The sequence below is a fragment of the Lygodium microphyllum genome, chromosome 8 (genome assembly GCF_053477565.2).
Source record: "Lygodium microphyllum isolate KBCC chromosome 8, Lygodium_microphyllum_v1.1.10, whole genome shotgun sequence".
Taxonomy (NCBI): Eukaryota; Viridiplantae; Streptophyta; class Polypodiopsida; order Schizaeales; family Lygodiaceae; genus Lygodium; species Lygodium microphyllum.
This window is the reverse complement of record NC_141142.1, coordinates 65,529,951-65,544,323: the sequence shown is the minus strand read 5'-3', so window position 1 is coordinate 65,544,323 and position 14,373 is coordinate 65,529,951. Positions and strand designations below refer to the sequence as shown.

General features: G+C 37.2%; 1 pseudogene across 1 annotated transcript; it reads left to right on the top strand.

Annotated features, from left to right (window-relative positions):
* Nucleotides 1–9,776: 9,776 nt before the first annotated feature.
* Nucleotides 9,777–11,813, top strand: LOC148032402 (abscisic acid receptor PYL12 pseudogene; annotated as a pseudogene). Its single transcript, XR_015691623.1, has 2 exons — nt 9,777–10,135; nt 10,249–11,813. The product of XR_015691623.1 is annotated as an abscisic acid receptor PYL12 pseudogene (transcript).
* Nucleotides 11,814–14,373: the final 2,560 nt, after the last annotated feature.

The window sequence follows — 14,373 nt, the reverse complement described above, 5'->3', positions numbered from 1 at the left end:
TTTGAGAAGGATCCAATATCTAAAGCTCTCCAACTTTGCTTAAAGTGCATCGGTTCTCCTCCTTAGAGCCCTCTCAAAAGTATGAGTCAAGTAGTTATAAAAGGTGATTAGCCTCTGAATGGGCTTAATCACTCAACATTCTACTCCATTTGCATCATATGTAATGCTTTGTGCTAGAAAACTACCATAAACATAACATTCTACTCCATCCTATCTGATGCTTTGTTTTAAAAAAAATTGCACCCCCATTTGCAAATGCAATTGCCATTTTTGCCATGTGTTGTGGTAACCCTATGATTAATATAATTTCTCATCATTGTTGATCCTATAACAATTTACCCATTTGGATTTCAATGAAAACTCATAATCTAACCTCACATTTCTAACATGAGGGCCCAAGTTTTCATGATGATGTGTGATTCTATACGTTGCTTTTGGTAAATTTCATCCCAATGCTCATGTGTTTTAAAACATTGTTAAAAAATGTTCTGAGAGTCTTACTAAAGTTTTGTTGCTAAACAAATCTTTCACTACTATATACTTTGAATGTTTTTCCTTTATCTTTCCTTACGTATCTAGCCCATTGTTTTCCTTAAGATGTATCTTAGTATTTTGATGTAAAGAAGGAAGTCTAAAGGTGTGCTTTCATCACATATTTCAAGAAAAAGTTTTTAGACCAATTTGATAGAAAATTTGCTTTTCCTTGTCAAGAATAATCTACTTTTTTCACCTTTTTGCAAATACAATCTATAGTTTGTACATAACGTATCCATGAGCATGGGTAGTGAGCTAGCCACAATAATGGAATTCACATTAAGCAATGGTCTACCAACAAGAGCAAAAGTAAATACAATGTTAAAAGTAATCCCCCTTCCTGTTCCAAAAATAAAGTCACCATCATTACGTATGCACATTGCGCACACATGAAAGAATTCATAAGCTTAAGTAGGATACTGATAAATAAAATCCATAACATGTTTTCCTTACATATTTATTAGATAGCAGGGGGATATGTTTATAAACCATAATAGGTTTTCATTATGCATAAACTAGACAGGAGGGGATATGATTATAAGATCATCGTCATGCACATCATCCACACAAGAGAAAAGCTCATAAGCATAAGTAGGATAGAAGTTTTCATTAGAAAACCCATTTATTAGATTGGAAAGAAAATGATTATAATTAAAGCTTCAAGGGTGAAATTTTCTATTTAACTAAATATTCTAGTAATGTGGGTGCAGTATTAATAGTGCAACATGAGGATATGACATAATCCATGTTTTAATAATAGTGCAACATGAGGATATGACATAATCCATGTATGCTATAAAGGGCAAGATGATGCATGTGAGAATGTACATCATATTGCCCATATACTTGTTCGAGGGCAAAGATATTAACCTCCAAGTTTCAAGTAAATTATGTCTATCAACACAAGGAAATAATGTTAGTAATAACAAGACATGTGAGGGTAAATGTCATAGTATGACAAGTTAGTTACTAAATTAGAAAATCATGATGTCATAGTTGATGTATGAGTAGCATTTTTAAAGATAATCAATTCTATCATAAAAAGTCCACCCCATGTCTGAATGGGGGGTCAGTTACATTGTATCTAGAGTTTTCTTGGCTGATGTTGCTTTCAAAATCTCAAGCATGGATCATAGTCAATTTTTCTTTTGTTTTTTGTATATGTAAACTATCAATAGGATAATCCTTATGTTTGAAAAATCAATACATGCATCTACAGTCATTTACATTCTCACTCACTTTTTTATTTCTTAGCATTTCACATGTGCATGGATTTGGTTATATTCAAATGTAAAAGTATTTTGAATGCATGAAGGTAGTGCTTTCACTACTTTTGTAAAGCCACATTGTGGTTTTACTTTATACCTTTTGTTGATAATCACAACATTCCACTTATTATCAAAGTTGTCTTTATACCTAACGGCTCAAACAAGTTGTGTATGCTCCTCTCAATCATGGTTGGCATTGACAAATTAATTGTTCTCAAACTAGCGAGATAAAGTTCGATAACTTTCCTACACAAATGTACTTTCAACAAATGCATGTCTTAGTCATGTCTAATCACCACTTTCTTAGTGAAGCTTTCATGAAAACCTCATAGTGTAGTGTGATTCCTAACCTTTGACTCACACTAGGTGCTTATGGAATCTCAATTTGTTACCTTTTGTCAGTAGGAATAAAAGCTTGAAAATGGGCATCGCCATGATGGTGGTTGACATCAAGCTCATGTTGCCTCTATGACATAAGCATTGTTTGGGTGGCCCTCGATTACATGAATACATGTAAGCCTTGATATTCAATTAAGAGAAAGTCATTTCATGTCTAAGTATTGTGATTCTTGTGAAAGAGACATATGGAAATGAAGAACATTACTTCTAAAATGGCCCTTTTATCACAATCCCATTTATATCACTTGGCACTAGATTTTTTTCTCCTCTCAAGTGTATGTTGTTATAATTACAAAGAGTTACCAACTTGAAATGAGATATCTTACCAAGTCAACTTCAGTTAAGTTTGTAATTTCCCAACAATAAATATTTGACCCATCTCTCTACATTAACATAGACATGGATGAGTTGCAAAAGTGGGAAAACATTTAATTTGGTGAACAAACATGGGTAAGCAAGTGCATGAGCTAGGAAAAAAGTAGGCAAATGTGTGAGAAGTTTGTGCGCCAATGTGTTAGAATGTGCATGTAATGCCATCTTTGTGTGATTTTTGCTAGCAAGTATGAATCCACATTAATCTAGTATTGTATATAAGTGCATCCACATACTTTAATAAATTGGTCTTACCTATGTAGAGCTTTACTCACTATTGTTGGTGTAAACTAATAAGGAAATCACTTCTTTCCTTTGACATATCATAAAGATCCTTAGAAAGATAAGGCATCATAGTAGGGCCCTTCATCTTTTGTAAGATGAGTGTATCCACTCTCTCTAAATGCATGGTGGATTGAATTTGCAAAACATTATCTTTTATGCCTTGGCTAGAAAAGCTACATTACTCACATTTCCTAGATTAAAAGCAATCTTGGACATGACAATGGTTGCTAGATGTTCCACAAACAAAATAGCTACATTTTGATATTGGAACTTGACTTCTAGTTATTTGTTTGCTCATGTAAAATGAAAGGTTTCATGATGCCTTATCCAACATTAGTATGTTAAATCTCCACAAAAGAAACTATTTGCTAGGTGAAAGTATTCACTAGAATAAAATCGTGATTAAGTTTTAGCTTTTAAGGTCCCTTCCACATTAGGGAAAATTTATGCTGCCAAAGATTATTATTTGAATTCAAGGTGAACCAGACATGTGTTGTCTTTTTCCTCCTCCAAGCATTTGATGGATAATGAGGGCAAAAACTATTATCATTGAGAAATACATACTTCAACCTATTGTATCAATGCCATATATTTCTTAGTGTAAGAGGGGTTTCTTACTAATCATAATCATCATTCATAAACAAATTATGCATGCCATTCTAAACAGCTTCATTAGCAACTACTACTTGTCCAATATGTGTCTCTCATCGAAACACTATTCATCAAGCGCTACATAACATCCAAATACTAAGGACTTCTATATCACTTGGCATAAGGAATGGCCGCTCACTTTTATGTCTTTTTACATGAGCTTTTTAAGGATATTTATATATATAACCTTACATTGGATCAAAATGGATGCTTCTTTATTTGGATATGTTTCTAGGCTATTGGACCCATGTATAAGAAATCAACTTACCTCTCACTCTCATTACATTGACAATTATGAGATTTTCATTTGTTATTGAGGCAATCCTTGATTGACAAAGTTGAGTTAAATAACTTGAGTAATAGCATCTATATGTCCCTTTTTTCCCCTTTTCTTAAAATCCCATAAAGAAATTTCATTACCTTGAGGGCTTCTCTTGTGACATTAATAACACATATATAATGATTTTGCAAAGAAATTTGTATGTGGGTGTTGCATACATATTTTTTGGAAACTATTTAAAGGATAAAGTGACTAGTCTTACTCTATTGTATCACCAAATTTGAGAAAGTTATGTGTTACCTTTGGGATTTGCATGAAGTTAACTGTCAAGCTTGGTATTAATGCTAGTGAAATATCAAATGGGAAAGTGTTTACATGCCTACTCTTTTGAATGAAGTAAGTTTTATAGTTTTCCACTTTTTGTATTAGCCTTTTAGCCTCTAAATTGTAGACATTGAAATCCTTTCATTTTTATCTTTCACTTCAAGATGGCTTTCATTAGACTTGGGTTTTCCCATAGAGAGCTATAAACAAGTGTTACCAAAATATACTTTGTGCATGTTGTCTATGTGTGATCATTACATGCATTAATGGATCTGTTGGGCTTCATAAGTCCCCTTTGAGCTAGCTATTATATCTTCCCGCATCTATTTAAGCATAATGTGGTGGATAGAAGATTCATGAGTTAATCCCATTTTGGTGTTGTAGATTGTTATGGAAAATGTAATTAACAATGAAAATTATATGCATGCCTATTAAGTCAACTTGCCTTGAAGATAATTTCCTAATTGATTTTGATAGAAAAAACAATTTGATTGAAGTTAAACCATGCAAATGCAAGAATGATCTATGATTCCCTTTTGAAGCATCTTAAGTATAGGATTTATTCCCATTTACAAAAACTTTATGGGGGAATCACAAATATGATTGGCTTTTATATTAGTTTTTGGACATAACATTCTTCTTTAAATTGAATTTTGAATTTAATGGTGGCAAGAAAATAACTTAAAGCTTTATTTAATTGATTGCTGCAATCTTCATCATCATCTCCATATCTCTCCTATTTAAATACACACAGCTGTGCAAGCACAAGCACCCATACAAAAAAAACATATTTAGACAACCAATTTATTTTCACATAATATTGCATAAGGAAAGGAAGGTCCATAAGGGTTTGTATTTTTCAAGCTAAATCCCATTAAAATACGAGTTCTGGAGTCTCTCATAAAGCTTCATGTCTTCAAAATTTTCAATTATTATTTACACACATTCTATACAAACAAAGTTATAGACCCTAATTGTATTGTTTTGTAACAAATACATTAAGAATGGTGTAGAAGGTCCACATGATGCTATACATTTGAAGGAAACTAAGGAAACATATTTGGAAACTCGTCATTGACAATGAGGAATGTAAAGTGAGACTTCAAAAAATACTAAAGTGAGTTTGCTTGTTTATTGAGATCTATTTTCAATAATAAGTTTTGAGAGCTGACATGGAGAAGAGATTTGGGGGGGGGGGGGAGTGGACTTAAGACTTTTTGCATATGAAAGTCTAGGAGAACAGACTTTTTGGTCTACCCCATGAGACCTTAGTGTTAGGGGACAATATGTTTTTGCTTAACCATAAAATATAAGAAATTCATCCTAAAAGAAAATAGAATTCCTTGCGTTCTTCTTTTATTGTGGGACTAGCTTTGTCTCTTTCATTAAACAAATAAGGACCCCTCCTTTCTTTTTCTTATTATTAGAATCTCTCTCTCTCTCTCTCTCTCTCTCATTAAGGCCGAACTTTATTAGCAAGTGTAATCATGCTCACACCCAAAAGAGGAGCATTTTAAAACAATCTCTTCTTTTGTGAATTGTTAGAAAGAGGAACAAGTGTTAGCATGACTACATGCATTGGTGACCCTGATGTTTCCACAAATTGCACAAAAGGTGTTGACCTGTTGCATTCCATGTGTTCTATAGCATAGTTCACAATTGCTCGATCACTTACAAAGATAGGTATGAAGAAACACAAAAATGTAGTATGCATTCCGTGTGTTCTCTAGCATTCCACTTGTTCTATAGCATAGTTCACACTTATTCGATAACTTACAAAGATAGGCATGAAGAAACTAAAAAATGTAGCATGCATGTCCAAATATCAATGTGAAGGAAAATAAAACATACCTAGTTAAGGGGAATGAGCTTGAAGGTCTCATGTTTCACCCATGTTGAGTTGCTGCAATGCAACTATGTAACAAAGTCCTTGGCACTCCCATTACTTCCAATGAGAAGGTATCCACTTTGCATGTGAACATAACGCAATATGGGCATTGAGTGGAGGAGGAACAAATAAACATGTAACATAATCATGATATCTAATGTCAAGAAACAACCCTTTAGAAGACATGAGGAAAGGCCAAGACTCGAGTCACTCAATAGCATATGCAAGCTACCAATGAATCTTAGGTTTTGGAGCAATTGATCAAAACTTCTCTTGCAAGGCCAATTGAATTTTAGAAGCACAATAATATCCATAAGTAGGAGTAGCCATCTATCAAACATGTTACAATTAAAGGGGCAAATGCTTTGATTGGAAAAAGTTGCATATAAACACGATCAACTATGTTGACAAAGTTGAAGAAACTCATAACATGAACATGCTTCAACAAAACTATATTTATAATATCTTTTACCAAACCTCTTTATATATAATATTCGTAGTAAAGTTTGAATGACGTTCACTATCTTCTAGCAATAATTTCAAATCTAATGGTGAATTTACACAAGAGAATGCAATGTATAATCCCATGAGTAAAGACATGACTTTTGAGGTATAATCCAATAAATATCAATGTTTGACCTTGTGCCTATTTGATGGTCATGGAAAATGAAAACCTCACATGAAATTGTCTTCATTTCATGGTGAAAGGTAGATGCAATGTACTTGGAATGAAGGTAATCCTTGGAATAAATACCCTTGCACCAATATTATTTCCTAGCATTATCTCTCGCTCTATAGTCTTACTATATGAATCCCTTGTAGATAAGTCTTGTACTATTGCACAATCCTTTAAACGGGTCTAGATTTCAAAGCAAGATGATAGGGGCATTGAGCTTTGAACACAACAAGTGAGGAGGGAATTCAAGTACTCTAAAGTATAAATGAATGAATTCCCATTGCCTTTAGCAATGCTATTTGCATATTGTCTTACATCACCATCCATCATGTCCAAAGATTTTCAATTTAGTATATCCACTTCCATATTTGGAGGGGTAAGAACTGCTCTCACTGAAGAGCTTGGAAAAGTCATGCATGATAAACACATCATTGCACACAAATGCAATGAGGTCATGAATGGACTACCCTCCTTACACAACCATCACAAAACAAGAGCTTTGCCTTGTCACATTTACAAAATCAAATAGTATACCATCATCAATACCTTGGATCCACTTCACAAAGTCGTTCTCAATGGCCCTTGCCCTAGCTAACATGCCATGCATATTTTGTGTCAATCTTAAAACAAAAATACTTTCACATAAGTTGGATAAGCACAAAGCCGCATTCACAATGTCCTCACTTGTAGCATTTACACCATTGATAATATATGCCTAAAGTCATCATCAAAGAGGACAACCTTCCCCCTAGATGATTTATCCAAATACATAATATCCCTTAAACTCATATCACATGCTTCAAAAGAGAAACAATGCATAATGGGAGCTTCATCCCATAGCATAAGACATTTACGTCCTAATAACACATGCCCTCTCTTTTTGCATCTTCAAATGGGTGCTCCTTTATATGTTGCTCCAAATGTTGTCTAGAGTGTGGTGTGGCATGAAGCCATTATGGTTAGGCTTGGAAGATAAAACGTGGCTAAGAGACAAATATGGTTATACTGAGTTGTCTAGAGGTAGCATCTTGGTTTGCATATGATGATAAAAACTTAACTAAGAGACAAATATGGAGTCAAGGCACACCACTAGTTATTATGGCATTTCAAGACGAGGTAGAGGTTTGATTCCTTTATTTGATTGAGTTTAATAATGAGTTGTTGTTGACCAAAGTCGATGATGAAGGTGTTGGGAAAAGTTGGGTGGCAATGTGATAGAAGTGGATATAGTTTACTAAATGCTGATGGCCAAGCTATTAGTGGGTGTTGTGATGGGTGAGAGAAATTGATTAAGTCTACATATTGGATTAAACTATTTTCATATTTTAATAAACTTGAGATATCTATCACATGATGAGATATGACACCATGAGTACTCCTAAGGTTAGGTAACAAAGTAACAATAGCCAATTGCAATGGAACATACAAGAAATTTTAGTCATTTTGCTCTTGTACAATCCCATTATCCCCAATGTCCTTGATTTAGAAGTAGCACTTGTTGTCAAGCCACATCTTTGGGCCTAGGATAATACCTTGGTGTCATGGCATTTTGGAAAAGTTAGAGCACTATGGTAGCAAGGCTTTGGGTGATTGTACCTTGACGATACAACAACATCTACAATACCTCAATTGCACAATGTTAAAAGAATTTATCGTCTACAATGTTGACATTGTGAGGCCCTTCACATATAGCCTATTTTTTAGCATGCCACCTCAAGTTGTTCAACCATTATCCCCTCATATTGATCTCTACCTCATCTTTCTTTATGCCTGATTGATACTACATTTTCCCAAATGTAATGAAGTAAAATGAAGAACTTTTACCACTATCTATTTCAAATTTATTATGTGTATCATGCATCTCTACCCATTCTATCAAGTAGCATATGTCAAACATATGTTGGCTTGCAAATTAGAATACAAACTGACAATTAATGAGACAATGTTGTCTTGCAAGGTGTGTCTATGTGATAGCTCAATCCTTCCGTTTTTTGTGAGCAAAAAGGGAACAATTTGTGCAATAAGCTTAAGGTAGTGTGATAGCTTCCATTTGAAGCAAGCTTGCACTTGCAAAATTCACAATCCTAGAATTGGAGTGAAGCACAAATATCCTGCAAGCTAGTCTGTGTTGGAAGAGAAAAACATATTTTTCCAAATTTGGAAGAGATATTATAAAGATGAATGTGAGGTCAAGGTATACAAGCTAATAATTGCCCTCTCTTGACAAAATACCACATCTAGCTCATGATAGTACTTTTGAAGGGGACATCCATTTTCTTATCAAATTTTATCACGTAAAGGTCAACCTCCCTATGAGTGTTTTAGATCCCTTTTGCAATATTCTTTCTCATATGGTAAAACAAGAAACTATGACCCAAAAGAGAGGTCCATAGAGCAATGACATTGAGAGGTCCATAACTAAATGACACGAGTGATAAATAGGTAACATTGATAAGAATCCCCAAAGGTACATAGAGATGTAGATGTGAATACATTGCACAAATAAAGGTGTTGAGATGGAAAGATCTAGTTGTATAACGTACCAAGTACTTGTATACCCTTAGTAACATAGACACCTATCTCAAAGATGTATACCCTTAGTAACATAGACACCTATCTCAAAGATGTAATGGATATATCTAAATTGGATGTGCATTTGTAGACTTTGTAACATGACCATCTATTGAACAAGTTGAGGTGTTGAGATGCGGGAATGTCAAGGATTGAACTGTATACAACATATTAGACCCTTCAAAACACAACCATTTTTCCATTGATACGATAGACAAATTTATTCAAATCAATATATATTTCCGGGTTGTGTTATTTGGATCGATACACTTGAAGACATATGCACAACGTTTTGAAAATTGCTGCATTTGATTAATGGCTAGAGAGAATTAGGGCAACTTGCAAACACATTTTGTGCATTCTTAAGGAGCGACCATTTTGTAAAGTGGACGCGTGATTAGACTTAGTGATATCATCATAAGTCACAAGCTCATGTTGACGGTGAGGAACGCGGTGGTGGTAAGGGGGGGGCACCTTTCTCCTTTCACAATCCTACTTCCTTTAATAGGATGAGAGAGAGGGAGGTATGATGCCCAACTACATACCATTCTCAAAGACATCAATCCATATGCCCCCCCTCCCTGTCTCTCTCTCGCTCTCTCTCTCTGGTTTGCTTTCAAACATTGTGAAAAGGTAAGGTGTGATAGGCATCCACGATTTGCTATTGTATCGAGGGAATTGGGAAGGCGTGCAGTGTGTGAAGCTGATAAGCTTAAAGCAAACGTCTGAGCCCAATGGTCCTCCGTTATGAAAGGCCTGTTCTGTAAAGGGGTGTTCGTGTGCAGATGCTCTCGATGTGCTCTGGCTCATCCTGCTCTGAGAAGAAGCCCGCCCTTTCCCTCGTCTCCCTGGAAGAGTCTCTCCTCTGCGTCTTCCGTGTCTTCCGGGTATGTACCCGCCCCCCTTGCCATCGCTCAATTCTGTGAACCATTGTTGTGGGTTTGTTACACATCTCTCGAACATGGTCTCAACTTAGGTCGGCGGGCCTGTCTTGTAACAGGTTCTGACGATTGTGGGTTCCGCTTCCCGGCTTTATTATCACTTCGGTCCATTGTGGGTTCGCCTCCCCTGCTTCCTTATCACTTGGGTCCATCTGCTTCTCTTCCACTTGGGTCCCAGCGCTTGCTGAGCTTTCCGAACTCTCTCTCTCTCTGTTGGGTTGCTTCGGGGCAAACTGGGTACACCTGCTGCAATCGGTGACACGATCTTACTGATAAGGTCAGCTTTCAGTCTTCCATTCAGGGTTTTCTTACAGTAGAGGAGAGCTGAGCACATCAGATCAGAGCAGTTCAGATTAGGTTATTAACCAGGCCAGCATTACACGCCATAAAGGGTTCTCCTGCAGTAAAGAGTAGAGCAGTGTTACAGAGCACTTCAGACAAGGCCATTGGTCAGGCCAGCGTCACATCCCCATCTAGGGTTCTCTTATTCTGTGGTGCCGACCCCGTCAGCCATGGCAGTCCATCAGGTTTGGAGATTCCCTCGTGGAGAACAAGATCTCCTCGCTCTCAGAAATGGCAGGGAAGGCGTTTTCACACCAGGGTTGGAGCAGCTTAGCAGAGAAGAGTTTGTGCGTTTCCGTCAGCTAATATGGCGCTACCACACTCATGATATGGATCAGGAGCACTGTTGCTCAATGGTTGTGCAGCGTGTCCGAGCCCCTGTGCACACAGTTTGGTCAGTTGTTCGCAGGTTTGATAATCCACAAGCATACAAGCATTTCATTAGCAGCTGTTCCATGAGGGGAGATGGTCAAGTGGGAAGTACAAGGGAGGTAAGAGTTGTTTCTGGCTTACCTGCTGCTAGTAGCACTGAAAGGCTTGAGATTCTGGATGAAGAGAAGCATGTATTAAGCTTCAAAATTGTAGGTGGTCAGCACCGTCTGAAAAATTACCACTCTATTACCACTCTTCATGATTTAGAGATGGGAGGACAGCCTGCAACTCTGGTGATTGAATCGTATGTAGTTGACATTCCAGATGGAAACACTAAGGAAGAAACCAGGGTCTTTGCAGATACCATTGTGAAGTCCAATTTGAACTCACTTGCCCGTATCTCTGAGCATTTGGGTCAGTTTTCTCCAAGTCAACCCCTGATGAGCAGCACAGACTTTGAAGGACAACATTTTAGGACACGAATTGCAGAAAGTCTGTAGGCAGTTCCAAGTATGCCTTCTTGCCTCGGAGTTTTTTAAAATTAATGTTGATGAGTGCTGAATGTCATGATACTGCATGGAGGTTCAACTAGAAGTCGGAAGTATGCTAACTTTTTCAGTAGTTTGCTGTGGAGTACAAGGGTTCTTGAGATTTCAGGGATTGGTGAAGGCTACGAAGCTTTGAACAAGCAATGGCTGGAGGTTGGCTTAGCATTTTGAAAGGCATGGGTGGATGATTGGGGTTGTCTGTATTGACCTTGTACATCTTGTTGACACATCATTTCCTCGATACTGGGCTTAGTACTCAGTTTGTAATCTAGTTGTACCATCTTACTATGTATACTATTTCTGTACTGAAATTATGTAAAATATAGTCTGAAACTATGTATGAGGGCAATATCGATTTTCTCGACCTCTCTTGGTGCAGATTCTACTCTAGCAAGGATGTATGTAGTTTATAATAGATTGAAATCCTTGTTTTGCCGCATGTTGTCACTATGCTTTCAGAGTCTTACTTTTGTGATTTCCTGACTCCTTGCATTGACACAGAAAAATGTCAGTGCCTTGTCTTTGTGTTATAGCTTAGCTTGTGCTGGTGCTCTGTTTTGAATAAATGATTAATGTATGAAAAATGCTTGGGCATTTGTCTGCTTATTTGTTGATGATTTGCAACTGACGATGGGCATGACCTTAATTTGATCAGGTATTTATGCACATTAGACTGATTATATTTAGATGACTAGTGCCTTTCTGTACAGGTTTCTATTTACTAAGTATACTACGGGTTGTCTTGAGTTGAGTAGTAGAAACAATATTCTTCTATGAGAATTGATCAGCCAGTGTGCCGATCATTCATTCTAGCCACATGGGCAGAGAGCTGGAAGGAAGACTACAGGTGCTTTGACAGCATCTAGACTAGGCATGCACAAATCTGTAGGCAGTAGAGTAATTATGTGATGGGATGGCCAATATTAAGTAAACCATTAAAACCAGAATGTTTACAATGTTATAGAAACCTGTCTCCTGCATGGTAGTCCTCTGTACTTATTTGCCTTATTTCTAGTGCAGTTGGATATGGTCAGCCAGGCAAACCCTTGGAACTGTACTAGTCTAGGAGTCAGACTAAGATGCTGCATCTCTGGTACAGGGACAAAGTCTAAGACTGGGGAAGGCCAAAAGCTGGGAATAGAGATCAGGGATTGGAAGGCATACACAAAGTCTTTAGTTGCCAAATTTGAATAAAGTTTTTTTTTCTAGCTTCAGTGGTTTTCAAAAGATAGGGATGGCATGGGGAAAGACAGATAAAACATAGTGGCCACTTTTTATGTATGCATGCTACATGGTGAGTGGAGGTCTGGGTACTATCACAGAACATGTGCATGTGCATGCATGCATATGTGGCTTTGCAGTTTATAGAAACTGTGTTATGTGGTTGATTTGGTATGACTCTGTATAAGATTATACTGATTTTGTATGTGTATGTATGACTAGAGGGGAAGAAACGAAGAAATTAACATATTGAACTCCCTGGAGGAAGGCTGAAAACTCTAAAAAAGAGTCCCTTGTCAAAAGTGTCCCCTATCAGCCATTGGTGGTGGTGTAGTGGACGGTTGGGATGGGGGGATGCTTCTCAGGGACAGCATAGGGAACATCATCACCCATCCCATTTTGGTGTCCTCTTTGGCAGATCTGTCCAAGATGACGTCTGTGCATCCCAGGGGTTTGCAGATTGCTGTTCCCTGTTAACGATTGTGGGTAGGCCTTGCCCTATGTGAAAACATAGTTACATGGTCTGACAGATAGCAGGACTTCTCAGAGTGTTTAGCCTCTTAGTTCTGGGCTTGAGTGATTATCTGTTTCTTATATTCTGAAAGGAAACTGAATCTTTTTTATAGCTTGAACAAAGCTTTAAACTTTGAAATGGAAGCAATGTTTTTCAGAAGAGTTCACTTTGAATTGGCCATCTGTAGCTTGGGGGTCTGGAGGAAGGAGTTCAGGATTCCTTCAAAGTGAGCCCTGATGTCCTACAATCGGCAGACCACACTATTTTGGTCCTAGCATGAACAGTGAATAGATATTGACAATAAGATGGAAATGCAGAATGGCAGGTCAATGCTGTATGCTAGGGGTTATTTACTGAATAAAGAAGATTGAAGTGGCTGTTAGAGCTTGGAGGAGTGATGTTTTGGAAACATGAGGGTGGAATGGATATAAAGTAGAAGCTGCAGGATAAAGGTGCCATTAGTGTGATGAGGCCCACCGCTTTTGTAATGCCCAACACTTTTGTAATGATAGGGGGCACCAAAACCAGAACATTTGAGAGAGTATAAGGGTTCACAATGCTAGAATAAACTTCTTTTGCTAGGCTTATGGGTTCAAATCCCTCTTTAGCACTAGTTTCTACTAGATAGATATTTTAAACACATGGGCAAGCCAATAATCAATGCCCCATTTTGTGTGAATGGGGATTTCTACATCTTGTTTGTACTAGGAATCCGTAGTAGCTCTTTTGAGTCATTTTTTGTGAACATGATAGGTGCTGCACTAGTACCATTGTTGGACAAAACAAGTATAGCCAATTTCAAATCTAGAAAGTGCGCTTCATATGGCTCAATTACTTGCTTTAGCTTTGTAGCAATTTTCATACGGCTTAGTTACTTGGTTTAGCTTGGTAGCAATTTTCATTCTGAGCTTGACTATATAAGTGTGCATCCGGCTTTCTTTGTGCCTTCCAATCCTTTTCACAAGAGCTGCGGTTTGGATGTTAGGACATTTAGCATGCTAGGTAGAGGATAATTCCACTTGATGAGTTCATACAAGGAATAGGATTGAAGTTTTCCACTAGAAAATGAGAAATCCCTTTTGAATTGTACCACCAAGTGCCATCTCTTGGGTGCACCTCATGTTGAAAGCCATGGGTTTGTAGGATTGTTGATATTTTTAGCCCTTATCATCGACTATGGAGTGGAT